The sequence below is a fragment of the Squalius cephalus genome (genome assembly GCF_949319135.1).
Source record: "Squalius cephalus genome assembly, chromosome: 15".
In the NCBI taxonomy this organism is placed as follows: domain Eukaryota; kingdom Metazoa; phylum Chordata; class Actinopteri; order Cypriniformes; family Leuciscidae; genus Squalius; species Squalius cephalus.
In genome coordinates this window covers 15,490,832-15,503,798 of record NC_137136.1, presented here as the reverse complement: position 1 = coordinate 15,503,798, position 12,967 = coordinate 15,490,832, and positions in this window count along the sequence as shown.

Here is a 12,967-nt window from a genome sequence, read left to right as displayed (position 1 = left end):
TGTACCATAACTCCTAAACAGGACCTGCACAGAACATCCAACGTACGCACAAAGCACAAGGCAGTCACAGTTTCCTCAAGGTTGGAGAGGGCCTGAGCTCACTATCATCAGGACAGACTAACAAAACATACTGATAAAACATTCCCTCAGGAAGAAGTACAGATAATGTTCACTTTAATCATTAGAGAAATACACACAAAAGAAATACAATTCTGTAAATCAAATCAGGTGTCACATAGAGTCTGACCCCTGGAACCCTAACTAGTCAGCTAGAACAGATATATAGTCTACACGTGGTGAGGGTCTTCTCCAAACCCGAATTCTTCTTGTAGCTATTTTCCACTACAAAGAGCCTGTTCTCTCAAGGCCCTCTTTCAGGTCAACAAAGATTAGTCACAAACATCAGAGTGCACCTAGAAAGAAGCTGGTTAAACACTCACAGCAACATGTGGTTAATAGTATATATGAATCATTCATGGAATATAAAAAATTGATTAGTAATTTTTATAGGAATAATGTAAGCACTCAGAAGGATATATATATATTGAAGAGACAAGGGATTCTGACCCCAAGGGTTCTTGATTGCTCAAGCTGTAACGAGGATCGAATTCGTGACCCCAAGGCCAGTGTTCTAACCACTGAGCCTCAACTGTTTATTTCCTGTCCTATCTGTATCTGTAAGGGGTGTGTCGATCTTTTTTATGAGTTTGTGTTATTTACATTTGACTATCAACCCAGTACTATATGGTAGGTCTAGTGTGCCAAAAGGTCACTAATAGTAATTCACTAGTTTCTTTGCTTAGTTGCAGCCAGTATTGTGTTTGTTTTGTTTGATTGGTCAAGACATTGACACTGGTGTGAGCACAAATATAGTTATCGTATATCTTTATAGTTATCCCTCATGCATTTTAGAAGATTTCTTGCATTCTGCAGAGATCTTAGGCCCTGTTTACACCTAAGATGCTTTTTTTTGTTGTTGCAAGTGGACGATGCTAAATACAGGTGTAAACGTTATGAGCTTCTCCACTTTTGACCACTTTCAGAGGTAGTCGAAAACTTATTAAACCGGATTGCTTTTGTAGTGTAGATGCTCATGTGGTTGAATGTGTTTGAACAGCCACCAAAGACTGGCAACACACCAGTGTGTTTTGTAAAAGTGCAACAAAACTAACTGTCAAACTCCACTATGTTGTGCCAAACCACACGGATTATGTTCAAAATTGGCATCATCATTCTTATCCTTTCCATTCGCTTCATAGCTTCATTTTATAAATCGTATTTGTGTGCTGCACTAAGTGCTCCCGTGAAAGGGATGTAGAGTGAGATGAAATCATAAGGGAGACAGGAGACACATTTAAAATGTATGTTAATGGAATGCGTCTCGGCTGACCACTTGTGATTGGATCACTGAAAACATCTTAAAGTGAAACCATGAAATCAAAATGGACAATTCTTGTTTTGTTTTTATGGAATATTGCAGAATTTATTATAATTGATTTATCCATGCATATCATTTTTTTCATTCATGTGCCCTCTTAATCTTTAATCAAAATAACTTCCCCTCTCGTTCGCAGCAACATCTCTTCTTTTGTCTGATAATGTGTTTACTGGCAGGAGGGCGGTACAAGTCACTCACATGAGATCACACCAATAGCAACGACAATAATTTAATCAATTCCCAATGGACAGTCCCACCCTGAATTGTGACTTATTCATGAAGCCATTTCTCTTGGAAATACTTCACAATAGGGAAAAAAGACATTCAAAATTGCTGTGGAACAAAGTCACTTTGTTATTCTAATTGAATGGACCATTTGGTTCACACCTTTACAGACGCATACAGATAGTGCTGACTGCGTCTGAGGCAGTCACAATAATCTGATTAAAGACAACTCAAAATACACATAATCTTTAAGACATGGGTCCACATCACTAGTTTCCACTTGTGAGTCCTTTCTCCTGTATGATTGTATCTTTCCTAGTCATTGTTAGGAAATTCTTTTCTTTTTTTGATTGCTTAAATGTACCTTTCATGTATCATTCAGGCCACACACACTTATAGATTAAAGATTACAGTCAAAAAAATATGTTTACTAGTAACATTAACAGAGAAAATAAATAGGGTCAATGTTGATGTCAAGCTGACTTAAAAAGTTAAATTGATTTGCTATGCAATTTTCTTTTCTTTATATAATCACCCAGCCGTGGTGATGGAGAAAATTCATACACTCTTAAAAATAAAGTTATGTATTGGCATCTATGGTTCTGTGAAGAACCTTTAATGTCAAAATGTTCTGTATAGTTGAAAAAGGGTTAATTGGATTATTAAAATGTTCTTTACACTAAGAAAAAAAAATTGTTCTTTTAAGAACTGTTAACTGAAATGTTCTTTTGGGAATCCAAAATGTGTCTTCTACGACATCACTGTGAAACCCCCCCTTTAGAAACAGAGTGTGTACACTAAAATTCAAAACTTTAGGGTCAGTAGGATTTTTTTAAATGTTTAAAGTCTATTATGCTCACCAGGGCTACATTTATTCAATCAGCAAAAACATTAACATTGTGAAATACTATAATTTAAAATAACTGTTTTCTATTTTAATATATTTTAAAATGAAATGTATTCCTCAAATGGCATAGCTGAATTTTCAGCATCATAACAAGTTTTAAGTGTCACATGATCCTTCAAAAATCATTCTAATATGCTGCTTTGTTGCTCAGCAAAACATTTCCTATTAGCATCAATGTTGAAAACAGTTGTGCAGCTTAATATTTCGTTTTACATCATTATGCCATCTGACCAGATTGGGAAAGGGCCACATAAATAAAGTAGGTTGAGATATGAGCAATCTAAAATAGGTGTCTAGGACACGTGATAAAATATCATAAATCAGATTTTCTAGGACATTGCCACTACACTAACTAGTGATTTATTTTACTGGTTGCAACCAATTGTGTCTGTTTTGTTTGATGAGTCAAGACATTTCCCTGCAGCTTTAGGAAATGGCTACATTTGACCTCTCAGGATGGATGATGATCAGATTACTATCAGTGATGCTTCTCAACCTTTGTTTTTTTCTGATCCTGAGCAGGTTTGAGTTACAGACTATAGCAACTCTAGAATGAGCTTTGAAGAACCTAACAGATAACTAAGCAATCCACGTACGAAGAACAGGCCCCTGCTTGGTTCTTTTTTATTGCATCTGTAAACTTACTTTGATAACTACTCAAAAGTGTCCTTCAGATGTCTTTCAGGCCCCAGCGAGGATCGAACTCGCGACCCCTGGTTTACAAGACCAGTGCTCTAACCACTGAGCTATGGAGCCAGACCTGTTCTGGTACTGTCCTCATTACCATTTGAAAGGTAATGACACTGTGTGTGCGTTTGTAAGGGGTGTGTCTATTAGCATTGTATTATTATTATTCCCAAACTAGGTGAGAAACCATCTGATCTGTGGTTTCTCACTTTTTCCTTCTTCTTGCTCTCTGCTACAAGTAGTTGTAGTTTCTTTATTTCAACATTGTAGTCAATTATAAAAAAAATTACTATCATTTATTCATTATTGATTATACATTTTGTTAAACTTTTATTCTTCATTTAAAGAAATGAAATGATTTCCATCACACTGCTTTGTCTGTTTGGATCTCACTGCATCAGTAAAAATCATTTTTTAGACAACAAAAGTTACGTGTCATTCTGAGCAATCTATTCACTGTTTGTTTAGAAATAATATTGCAATGCTAATAGACACACCCCTGACAAACGCACACACAGTGTCATTACCTTTCAAATGGTAATGAGGACAGTACCAGAACAGGTCTGGCTCCATAGCTCAGTGGTTAGAGCACTGGTCTTGTAAACCAGGGGTCGCGAGTTCGATCCTCGCTGGGGCCTGAAAGACATCTGAAGGACACTTTTGAGTAGTTATCAAAGTAAGTTTACAGATGCAATAAAAAAGAACCAAGCAGGGGCCTGTTCTTCGTACGTGGATTGCTTAGTTATCTGTTAGGTTCTTCAAAGCTCATTCTAGAGTTGCTATAGTCTGTAACTCAAACCTGCTCAGGATCAGAAAAAAACAAAGGTTGAGAAGCATCACTGATAGTAATCTGATCATCATCCATCCTGAGAGGTCAAATGTAGCCATTTCCTAAAGCTGCAGGGAAATGTCTTGACTCATCAAACAAAACAGACACAATTGGTTGCAACCAGTAAAATAAATCACTAGTTAGTGTAGTGGCAATGTCCTAGAAAATCTGATTTATGATATTTTATCACGTGTCCTAGACACCTATTTTAGATTGCTCATATCTCAACCTACTTTATTTATGTGGCCCTTTCCCAATCTGGTCAGATGGCATAATGATGTAAACCGAAATATTAAGCTGCACAATGTCGTGGAAATTTCTTTATCCTAAGACTTTATCAAATAAGAGACACAGCGATACTTCTCAAAAGTGAATAAGCAATGCTTTATTTCTTGCAAGAAAGGCGTTCTACACACAGACAATGTCTAGCATGAGAAGACAAAGTGTCCTCCTCTTTTCAAAGTTAATATAGTACTTTCTTCAGCATCCACACCCTTCCTTAACACCTCTCGTCTTATTTGCTATTGGTGTATCAGCAAACATATTACCCTATATGGCATGTTCAATTCTGCTGATCCTGCTCTTATGCGTGAAAAAAAAAAAAAAACATAGAGTCTGATATGAAAAACAAGTTCGATATGAAAAACAAGTTTGATAAGAAAAACATAGAGTAATTATTCATTAGAACACAGCACACTTCCTTTCCTTTATGTGGGAACACAGCCCACTAGGGACAAGATATCCCACCATATTTCACTCAAGCCTACGTGTGTTATGCAGCTTATATCCATCAATGCATTCAAGATAAGCAAGAATAAAGTTTCCATTACAAAAGCATAAGTAAGAATAAAATTTCCATTACAACAACTCATCAATTCAACATTGATGATAATAGGAAATGAATTGTTGAGCAACAAAGCAGCATATTAGAATGATTTCTGAAGGATCATGTGACACTGGTTATGATGCTGAAAATTCAGCTATGCCATTTGAGGAATACATTTCATTTTAAAATATATTAAAATAGAAAACAGTTATTTTAAATTATAGTATTTCACAATGGTAATGTTTTTGCTGATTGAATAAATGTAGCCTTGGTGAGCATAATAGACTTTATTTAAAAAATCCTATTGACCCCAAAGTTTGGAATTTTAGTGTATTGTAAGGGGGGTACAGTTGTAAGACCCAGGACCAGATATGATGAAAGAAGACCAGGAGTCGTGAAGTTCAATCAAATAAGTAAAAATTTACTGAACAATAGTTTGCAGTTAAATTGGTAGAGCCAGTGTCAAAGTCTCACAAGGAGGTCGCAAGCTAACTCTACCTTACACAAAATCGTACACCAATTATACCATTTCCAAGGGCATTCATTACATATTTGCTACTTCTGATTGGCTAAGAGAACATAAAGTCTAAACAATTCTACACTTATAGATAGACAGTAGGGTACATTGACATTAATCAAGATAATTGTCGTCCGAGTCCCTGAAGGTTCGATGTTGACCTCGGAGGTCGTCGAGAAGGGTCCCGAGATCTGCTGCTACATATCACGAGACCTGCACAGAATATGCAACGCATACACAAAAGCACGAAGAGCATAACAGTTCTAACAAGGTTGTAGAGAGCCTGAGCTCATTGTTATCAGGACAGACTACCCAAAACATACTGATAACACCTTCCCTCCTCAGAAAGTACAGATAATATTCACTTTATTCTCTAGAGAAATACACATGAAAGAAATACAATTCTGTGAAATAGATCATATAAGTCACGTAGAAGTTGACCCCTGTAACCTTAACTTGGTCAGCAGAAAACAGACACAGAGCCATCTGATGGGCCTTCAGGCTTGCCCTCTTCTATTAGTTATTAGCTGTTTTCCCAATACAAAGGACCTGTTCTCAAGGACCTCGTTTAGGGCAATAAAGATTAGTCACAGACACCATAATGCACTTAAAAATATATGAGCAGAAATGCTGACAACAAAAGGATATTGATATAGAGAAGAGGCAAGGGATTCTGACCCCAACCCTTCAGTATGCACACTCTGTTTCTAAAGGGGGGTTTCACAGTGATGTCATAGAAGACACATTTTGGGTTCCCTAAAGAACATTTCAGTTAACAGTTCTTAAAAGAAAAAGAAAATTCTTAGTCTAAAGAACATTTTAATAATCAAATTAACCCTTTTTCAACTATACAGAACATTTTGACATTAAAGGTTCTTCACGGAACCATAGATGCCAATAAATAACTTTATTTTTCAGCTAGTATTTTTAATATAATATATAAATATAAATAATTTAGCATACTATATAACTATAAACCGAATAGTGCATGGTAGGCCGACAGTGAGCTAAAACGTTAAAAACTAGGTTGTAGTTTCAATATTTTATACATTCAATGATGAGGGGTAAAGCTTGGGCACATTTGAACTCAAATCAAAGCAAAGCCTATTAATTGTATTTAATTATATTAATCTGTAATCAATTAATATGTCCTTCACATTCATTAAACAGATTTATAAACCATAATCTATAGATATGTTTGACACCACCAACTTTGAAACTATCAACAAAAAGGCTGCATCTACCACTATTAAAGTATAAGCTAAGCTATATAAAATATCTTGAAAGACACTTTTAAAAACACTACTGCTTGAGTATTGTGTCAGATGAAACGTTTGTGTAATGAAATCCCTACCTGGCTTTGATTTATACAACCTCTAAACATCATATGTAGCATAGGCTATAGGTTATGACGGTATAGGGTTGGCCTAATAAGAAGAAGTGAGAAAAGTGCCCACAAAACAATGAAAATTAATATACGAATAGAAGTGATTTAGGCAATTAGCCTACTCTTCATTACCCGAACATTATTTGCCTTGAATAAAATATGTTTGCTAAGTACGACAATCGACTAATTAATCATTAATATTTATCGTTCATATGACTTTTATTTTGAAGTTACATCTCTCTCTCTCTCTCTCTCTCTCTCTCTCTCTCTCTCTCTCTCTCTCTCTCTCTCTCTCTCTCTCTCTCTCTCTCTCTCTCTCTCGCTCTCTCTCGCTCTCTCTCTCTCTCTCTCTCTCTCTCTCTCGCTCTCTCTCTCTCTCTCTCTCTCTCTGCACTTACTCCGTAAATGTGCCGAACACCGTGACAGGATAACAGCAAGTTGGTGAGTGAGGAGCTATTTGTAATTTAAAAAAATATATATATATTTACAATTTTTTTTTTTTATTACATATTTTACTACACAAGAGAAACTTAATTTAAGAATGGTATGTCTAGTAAATATTCAAAATCTATGTGATAGGCCTATTTCAAAACACAAAAACAAAAAGAGTACACTGTTGATTTTGTCATTCAAAGCTGTACATGATTATGTGATGTACAAGTATTACAGGATTTCAAAATTATTAATAGAAAAGTTCAAAGTTTAGCAAAAAAAAAAAAGTTTATTAGATTTAATTTTTATTTTTTAACTTTTATAATAAAATGGACTGGAAATAAGCTGTTCTAAAATGTACAAGAGCAGATGGAAGTGGTCGATAGCAGCTAAAATGTTCTCAAAATGCTTCAGTGCTTACTTTCTTTGGACATGTCTCTATAGTCTTAGACATGCCCACAGTTTCGATTTCCACACAAACCATATAATACCAACCGTTTTACTCTTGATAAAAGCAACGCTACTCTTTATTTAAATGCAAAGCTAAAGTTAAGTTTTGGCTGAGATCAATTTATTTAAATATTTTCACTGAATGTTACTTTGTTCCATTGTCAAAATGTGTTAATTGTAACTTGGCTTTTAGACACAAGGCAAACACATTTGTCAAAATAGGACAATAGCACTATCTTCTGATCTGAGTTTTGTTCTGTTTTGATAACTTTTTTTAATTTGGTTGCTATAAAAGAGTTGTCTTTTTTCATACATTTGTTGAAAAAATCTCTAAATTGGAGAATGCTAACATAATAAAATATGTAACATTTCTATTCATACAGTGCAACAAGCCATCACAGTCCAATTTCAGAAGTGATTTTCATCTCATTAACAGCTTTTCTCAACCTGAAAGAATGATTCGCAAAAATGAGAGAGGGTGTAATGAAATATCCTTTAAGGGGAAGCACCTGAAGCTTGAAGAGCTTAAACAGAATGATTTGCTCAAACGGAATGTTTACCTCTATAATTCGATTCGACCACAACCTGAGAAGGTGGAGATTGAAGTGTCATACCTTCGGCATAACACTAACCTCCAAGGATACCATGGCATCCGGGATTCTGAAGGGTTTAAAAAGCCGTCACGAAGCGACTCACCAACACGCGATCTGGTATGGTGGAGCCCAGACATTTCAAGACATGATATTTCTATCGCTGAGGAGCAATACTTGAATAGGCAAGACATTTACGATGATGTGAAACCTTTCCTGCACAAGTTTACCTCTTCCCCAGCCTTCCTGTCATCCTCTCGCATGGGGAACTTCCGTTTCAGCATGCCAATCAATGAGTTGTTAAAAAGCTACAAACAACAGTTCTGTGCAGGCCAGAAGCCCAACATTCGCGTTTTTGAGACTGTGGTCTATAAGCAGGAAGTGATGTATTCTATTGTGATTCATGCACCTCATGCACAAGACCTGTTCTCTGAGTATCCCCTGCTTCAGAATACCCAAGATGCAGTGTGTGAGTTCCGTAAAGACACCATTATATGGCGTCCACAGGCAATGAGTAAAACACATCGTTTCTATCTGTCTCGTAACAATCAAGCTATTCGGATACTTGTAAGAAACAGACAAAATTACATGTGGGATAACATCGGAGTGGCATTCCATGTCCCACATGGACAAATCTTCAGCTTCAGCGAGGCAATTCTGATCAAGAGTCTCAGACTCTGTGAGGGCGCTGAGCCAAAACTTAACTCAGAAGAGTTTGTGAAGTGTGAATTTGACCCCATCAGGCCTTAGAGTAAATATGACAAATGATCCATTACCTGCAGTCAGCTCATAAGTATTAAAAGTCCAATTTGGCAGAAGGTTTTTTTAATCACCAATAAGTGTGAAAGTTATGTGGAGGAAATATGTATTTTAACTGCTGTTTTACTATTTTGAGAACATGTCACTATGTATCTGTCCATGCTGTTTTAATAAAACGATGCTAAGGAAATGGATTGTGGCCTCTTTTGTTGTACATTAATGGTTGCTTTTTGATAGGAAGGGAGAGGCAGAAATGATGGTTCTTTATCAGTTTTGCTTTGCTCCCTGTGAATTCCTCTCTGTTTAGATCACACAGCTTACAAAACACAATCATATAGTTGACATTGAGATGTTTCCACTGCATAAAGAAACCAGAACACACTGCACTTTGATATGACTATGAAGGTTTGGCTAACCTTGAACATTTGCTATATATGTACATGTATGATTTACTTTTTGATTTGCGTACTTTTATTATTTTTTTAATTACATTTGTTATGCTGATTAGCTTCTATTTTTTTAGACTGCATTATGCAAATACAGTATCACTCTTAGTTCATTTTCACATGCTTATGAAGATAAGTCTGTATTCTTTGTACTCCAGAAATAATTTTACTGAATATGTTTTAGTCTTTCACTTTCTTTTCACCAGAGAAATTTACTTTTATTTTCCTCTTAAGTGTCACCGGCCCACCGGTGGGCCCAAAATCATTACATATTTAAAACAGTAATATCCTATAATAAACATAAACTAATCTTGACAAACTATATATCATTTGAAAGCTTACAAACTCTAGTTTTCATATTTGGTGAATGATTTCCAAAATAAATTAGAGAGGAGCTGTAATTTATCAATTTGCAACAATAATATTTTCATATTCCTAAGGCGTGTTCAGACCTTTATTTTGAAATAGCAATGAACATGAAAAATCATGAAAGAATGGATGAAACCTCAGTTTGTTTTCATGCCAAGAGTTCAAAAGATATCATCCATTAAATTATTTTAGAAAAAAATATACTAATATGTTTTTAATAACACATATGGAAATGAAGGCGCCCTTATATGGGCAGTAATGGAGTCTGGTTGTCACCTAGTGAAAATGTTTGGTACTGCGCCCAAACAAAATCTCACTGAAAGCTCATTTTTTGAGATATCAACCTAAAATTTGAAACACAACTTATTCAGATTTTTGGCTTTGATTTTCTAGCAGTTTTAGAGTCGGCCAGGTTTTAAAAATATATATTTTATATAAAATATGAATAATAAAATTTTTTAAATTGTACATTTTCATAAACACAAACTTATATAACTTTTTTTTTGTTTCACTTTCTTAATTTATTTCACTTCAACAAAAATCTGCCAAATGTCTTCTTTAAAACAAGACCAATTTTACGTCTATACTCCAAAGCATTCTTTAATTACAACCATTTAAAGTCGAAATGTGCATTTTCATGTATATTTAAAAAAAGGGGGGTGACACTTAAAGGGTTAAAGCAGAAAAAACAAATTGAATCAACGGTTGGAATTCCCCACATTGTGATGTGCAGACATGAGTGTGCACGGTACTTCCGGATATCATTGCATTAGAATTATTAACGACTCGCATATCGTTAGCCTCATAGCATAATTGCCTAAGTCATTTTTTGGCCAAATTGAGATATCTGCCTAACTTTACTGTCAAACCAATGCTGCATCATCCTGCCTTTCTGCCTATGTTCTTAGCCAATCACAACACTTATTAGAATCCAAAAACACTATCTGCCTTAGTCATCTCTTTGACTTAGGCAGTTTTGATACAAACAAAATGGCAGAAAACATGGGAAGACAGATGTCCAGAAGTGATGTTAGCTCTTCTGTTTGATTCGTTTTCATCTGGTAAGAGTTCATATTTCTTCAATTGTCTAGATACTAAATGTAATTTCAGTTAATGAAAGGGATTATAAACTGTATTTTAACTTGAAATCACATTTTTTGCAAGAAGATATGATGAAGTAGCTAGCCAACACTAGCAAAATATTACCTCATTTCTGGTCAGAACAAATCTTTACACTTAAGAAACGTCACCATAAAAAGACATTTAGGCAATTTTAGGCAAGTGAAGTAATTAAGCATTTACTTTTTATTTTAAGTGCAAATAGATTTTTTTTAGAAATTAGACATTTTGACTAGACATAAGTATTTGGTAAGATTTAGATTTTTTTGCAGTGAACCTATGAATGTAACATGATTTACTGTGTTAAAATACTCAACAGCATTTTCTGCTTTATTGTCAGGAAATAAAGATGATACCCTTGTAGTGGAGGAGTTAGAGGATTTAGATAAGAGTAGACCTAAGAAAGAAGGTCATGACGTGGACATGGGGCAACAGATAGAAGAGGAAACAGCCAGTAAAGCCTCCAGAGCTGAATCAGATCCTGATTTAGTGAAATCGATGACACTGTCTTGTCTAGGCACAGAGGCGCGGCCGGTAGTGAGAGGCGCAGAGGCGACAGGGCGAGGACTCCGGGTACGTCCTCCGGATTCTGGCGAGACTGACAGGTCCTCTTCCTCCTAAGTCGGCGAAGGGGCATTGTAGGAAGCAGTGACTTGACTGGCTCTGGATCAGCCGCGCACGCAGGCGTCTGGCCTGGCTCTGGATCAGCCGCGCAGGCGTCAGGCTCTGGATCAGCCGCGCAGGCGTCTGGCTCTGGATCAGCCGCGCAGGCGTCTGGCTCTGGATCAGCCGCGCAGGCGCCAGGCTCTGGATCAGCCGCGCAGGCGTCAGGCTCTGGATCAGCCGCTCAGGCGTCTGGCTCTGGATCAGCCGCGCAGGCGTCTGGCTCTGGATCAGCCGCGCAGGCGTCTGGTCTGGCTCTGGATCAGCCGCGCAGGCGTCTGGTCTGGCTCTGGATCAGCCGCGCAGGCGTCTGGTCTGGCTCTGGATCAGCCGCGCAGGCGTCTGGTCTGGCTCTGGATCAGCCGCGCAGGCGTCTGGTCTGGCTCTGGATCAGCCGCGCAGGCGTCTGGCTCTGGATCAGCCGCGCAGGCGTCAGGCTCTGGATCAGCCGCGCAGGCGTCAGGCTCTGGATCAGCCGCGCAGGCGTCAGGCTCTGGATCAGCCGCGCAGGCGACTGGCTCTGGATCAGCTGCGCAGGCGTCAGGCTCTGGATCAGCCGCGCAGGCGTCTGGCTCTGGATCAGCCGCGCAGGCGTCTGGTCTGGCTCTGGATCAGCCGCGCAGGCGTCTGGTCTGGCTCTGGATCAGCCGCGCAGGCGTCTGGTCTGGCTCTGGATCAGCCGCGCAGGCGTCTGGTCTGGCTCTGGATCAGCCGCGCAGGCGTCTGGTCTGGCTCTGGATCAGCCGCGCAGGCGTCTGGCTCTGGATCAGCCGCGCAGGCGTCAGGCTCTGGATCAGCTGCGCAGGCGTCAGGCTCTGGATCAGCCGCGCAGGCGACTGGCTCTGGATCAGCTGCGCAGGCGTCAGGCTCTGGATCAGCCGCGCAGGCGACTGGCTCTGGATCAGTTGGGCCGATGAGAGGAGGGATAGTAGACGAGGAATTTTTCCACATTCTCCTCCAAAGACAACTTCCCTTACTCTGTTTAGTTTTTTAGGTTGGGGCGTTTTTTAGTTAACAAAGACTCAAAGAAAACACATGGCTAAAATACACTGGGGAAACACATCCGGCAGATAAGACACAGCTGGGGCAAAATTAACGAGCTAATAAATGGGGTGATTAACAGGGCACAGGTGAGACAGATTAACTAATGGAACAGACAAGGGAAAACTAAATCAGAACTAAACTCAAACAGAGACGTGACAGCACCTGAGTGGAACTTCGATTAAGGGTGGAAAAGGAAAACAGTGGTTAAGGTTATACATTAAGAAACAACTTGGTTAAGGTTGGCAATTTACACATCTTGGTTATATTTAGGAAAGTAAA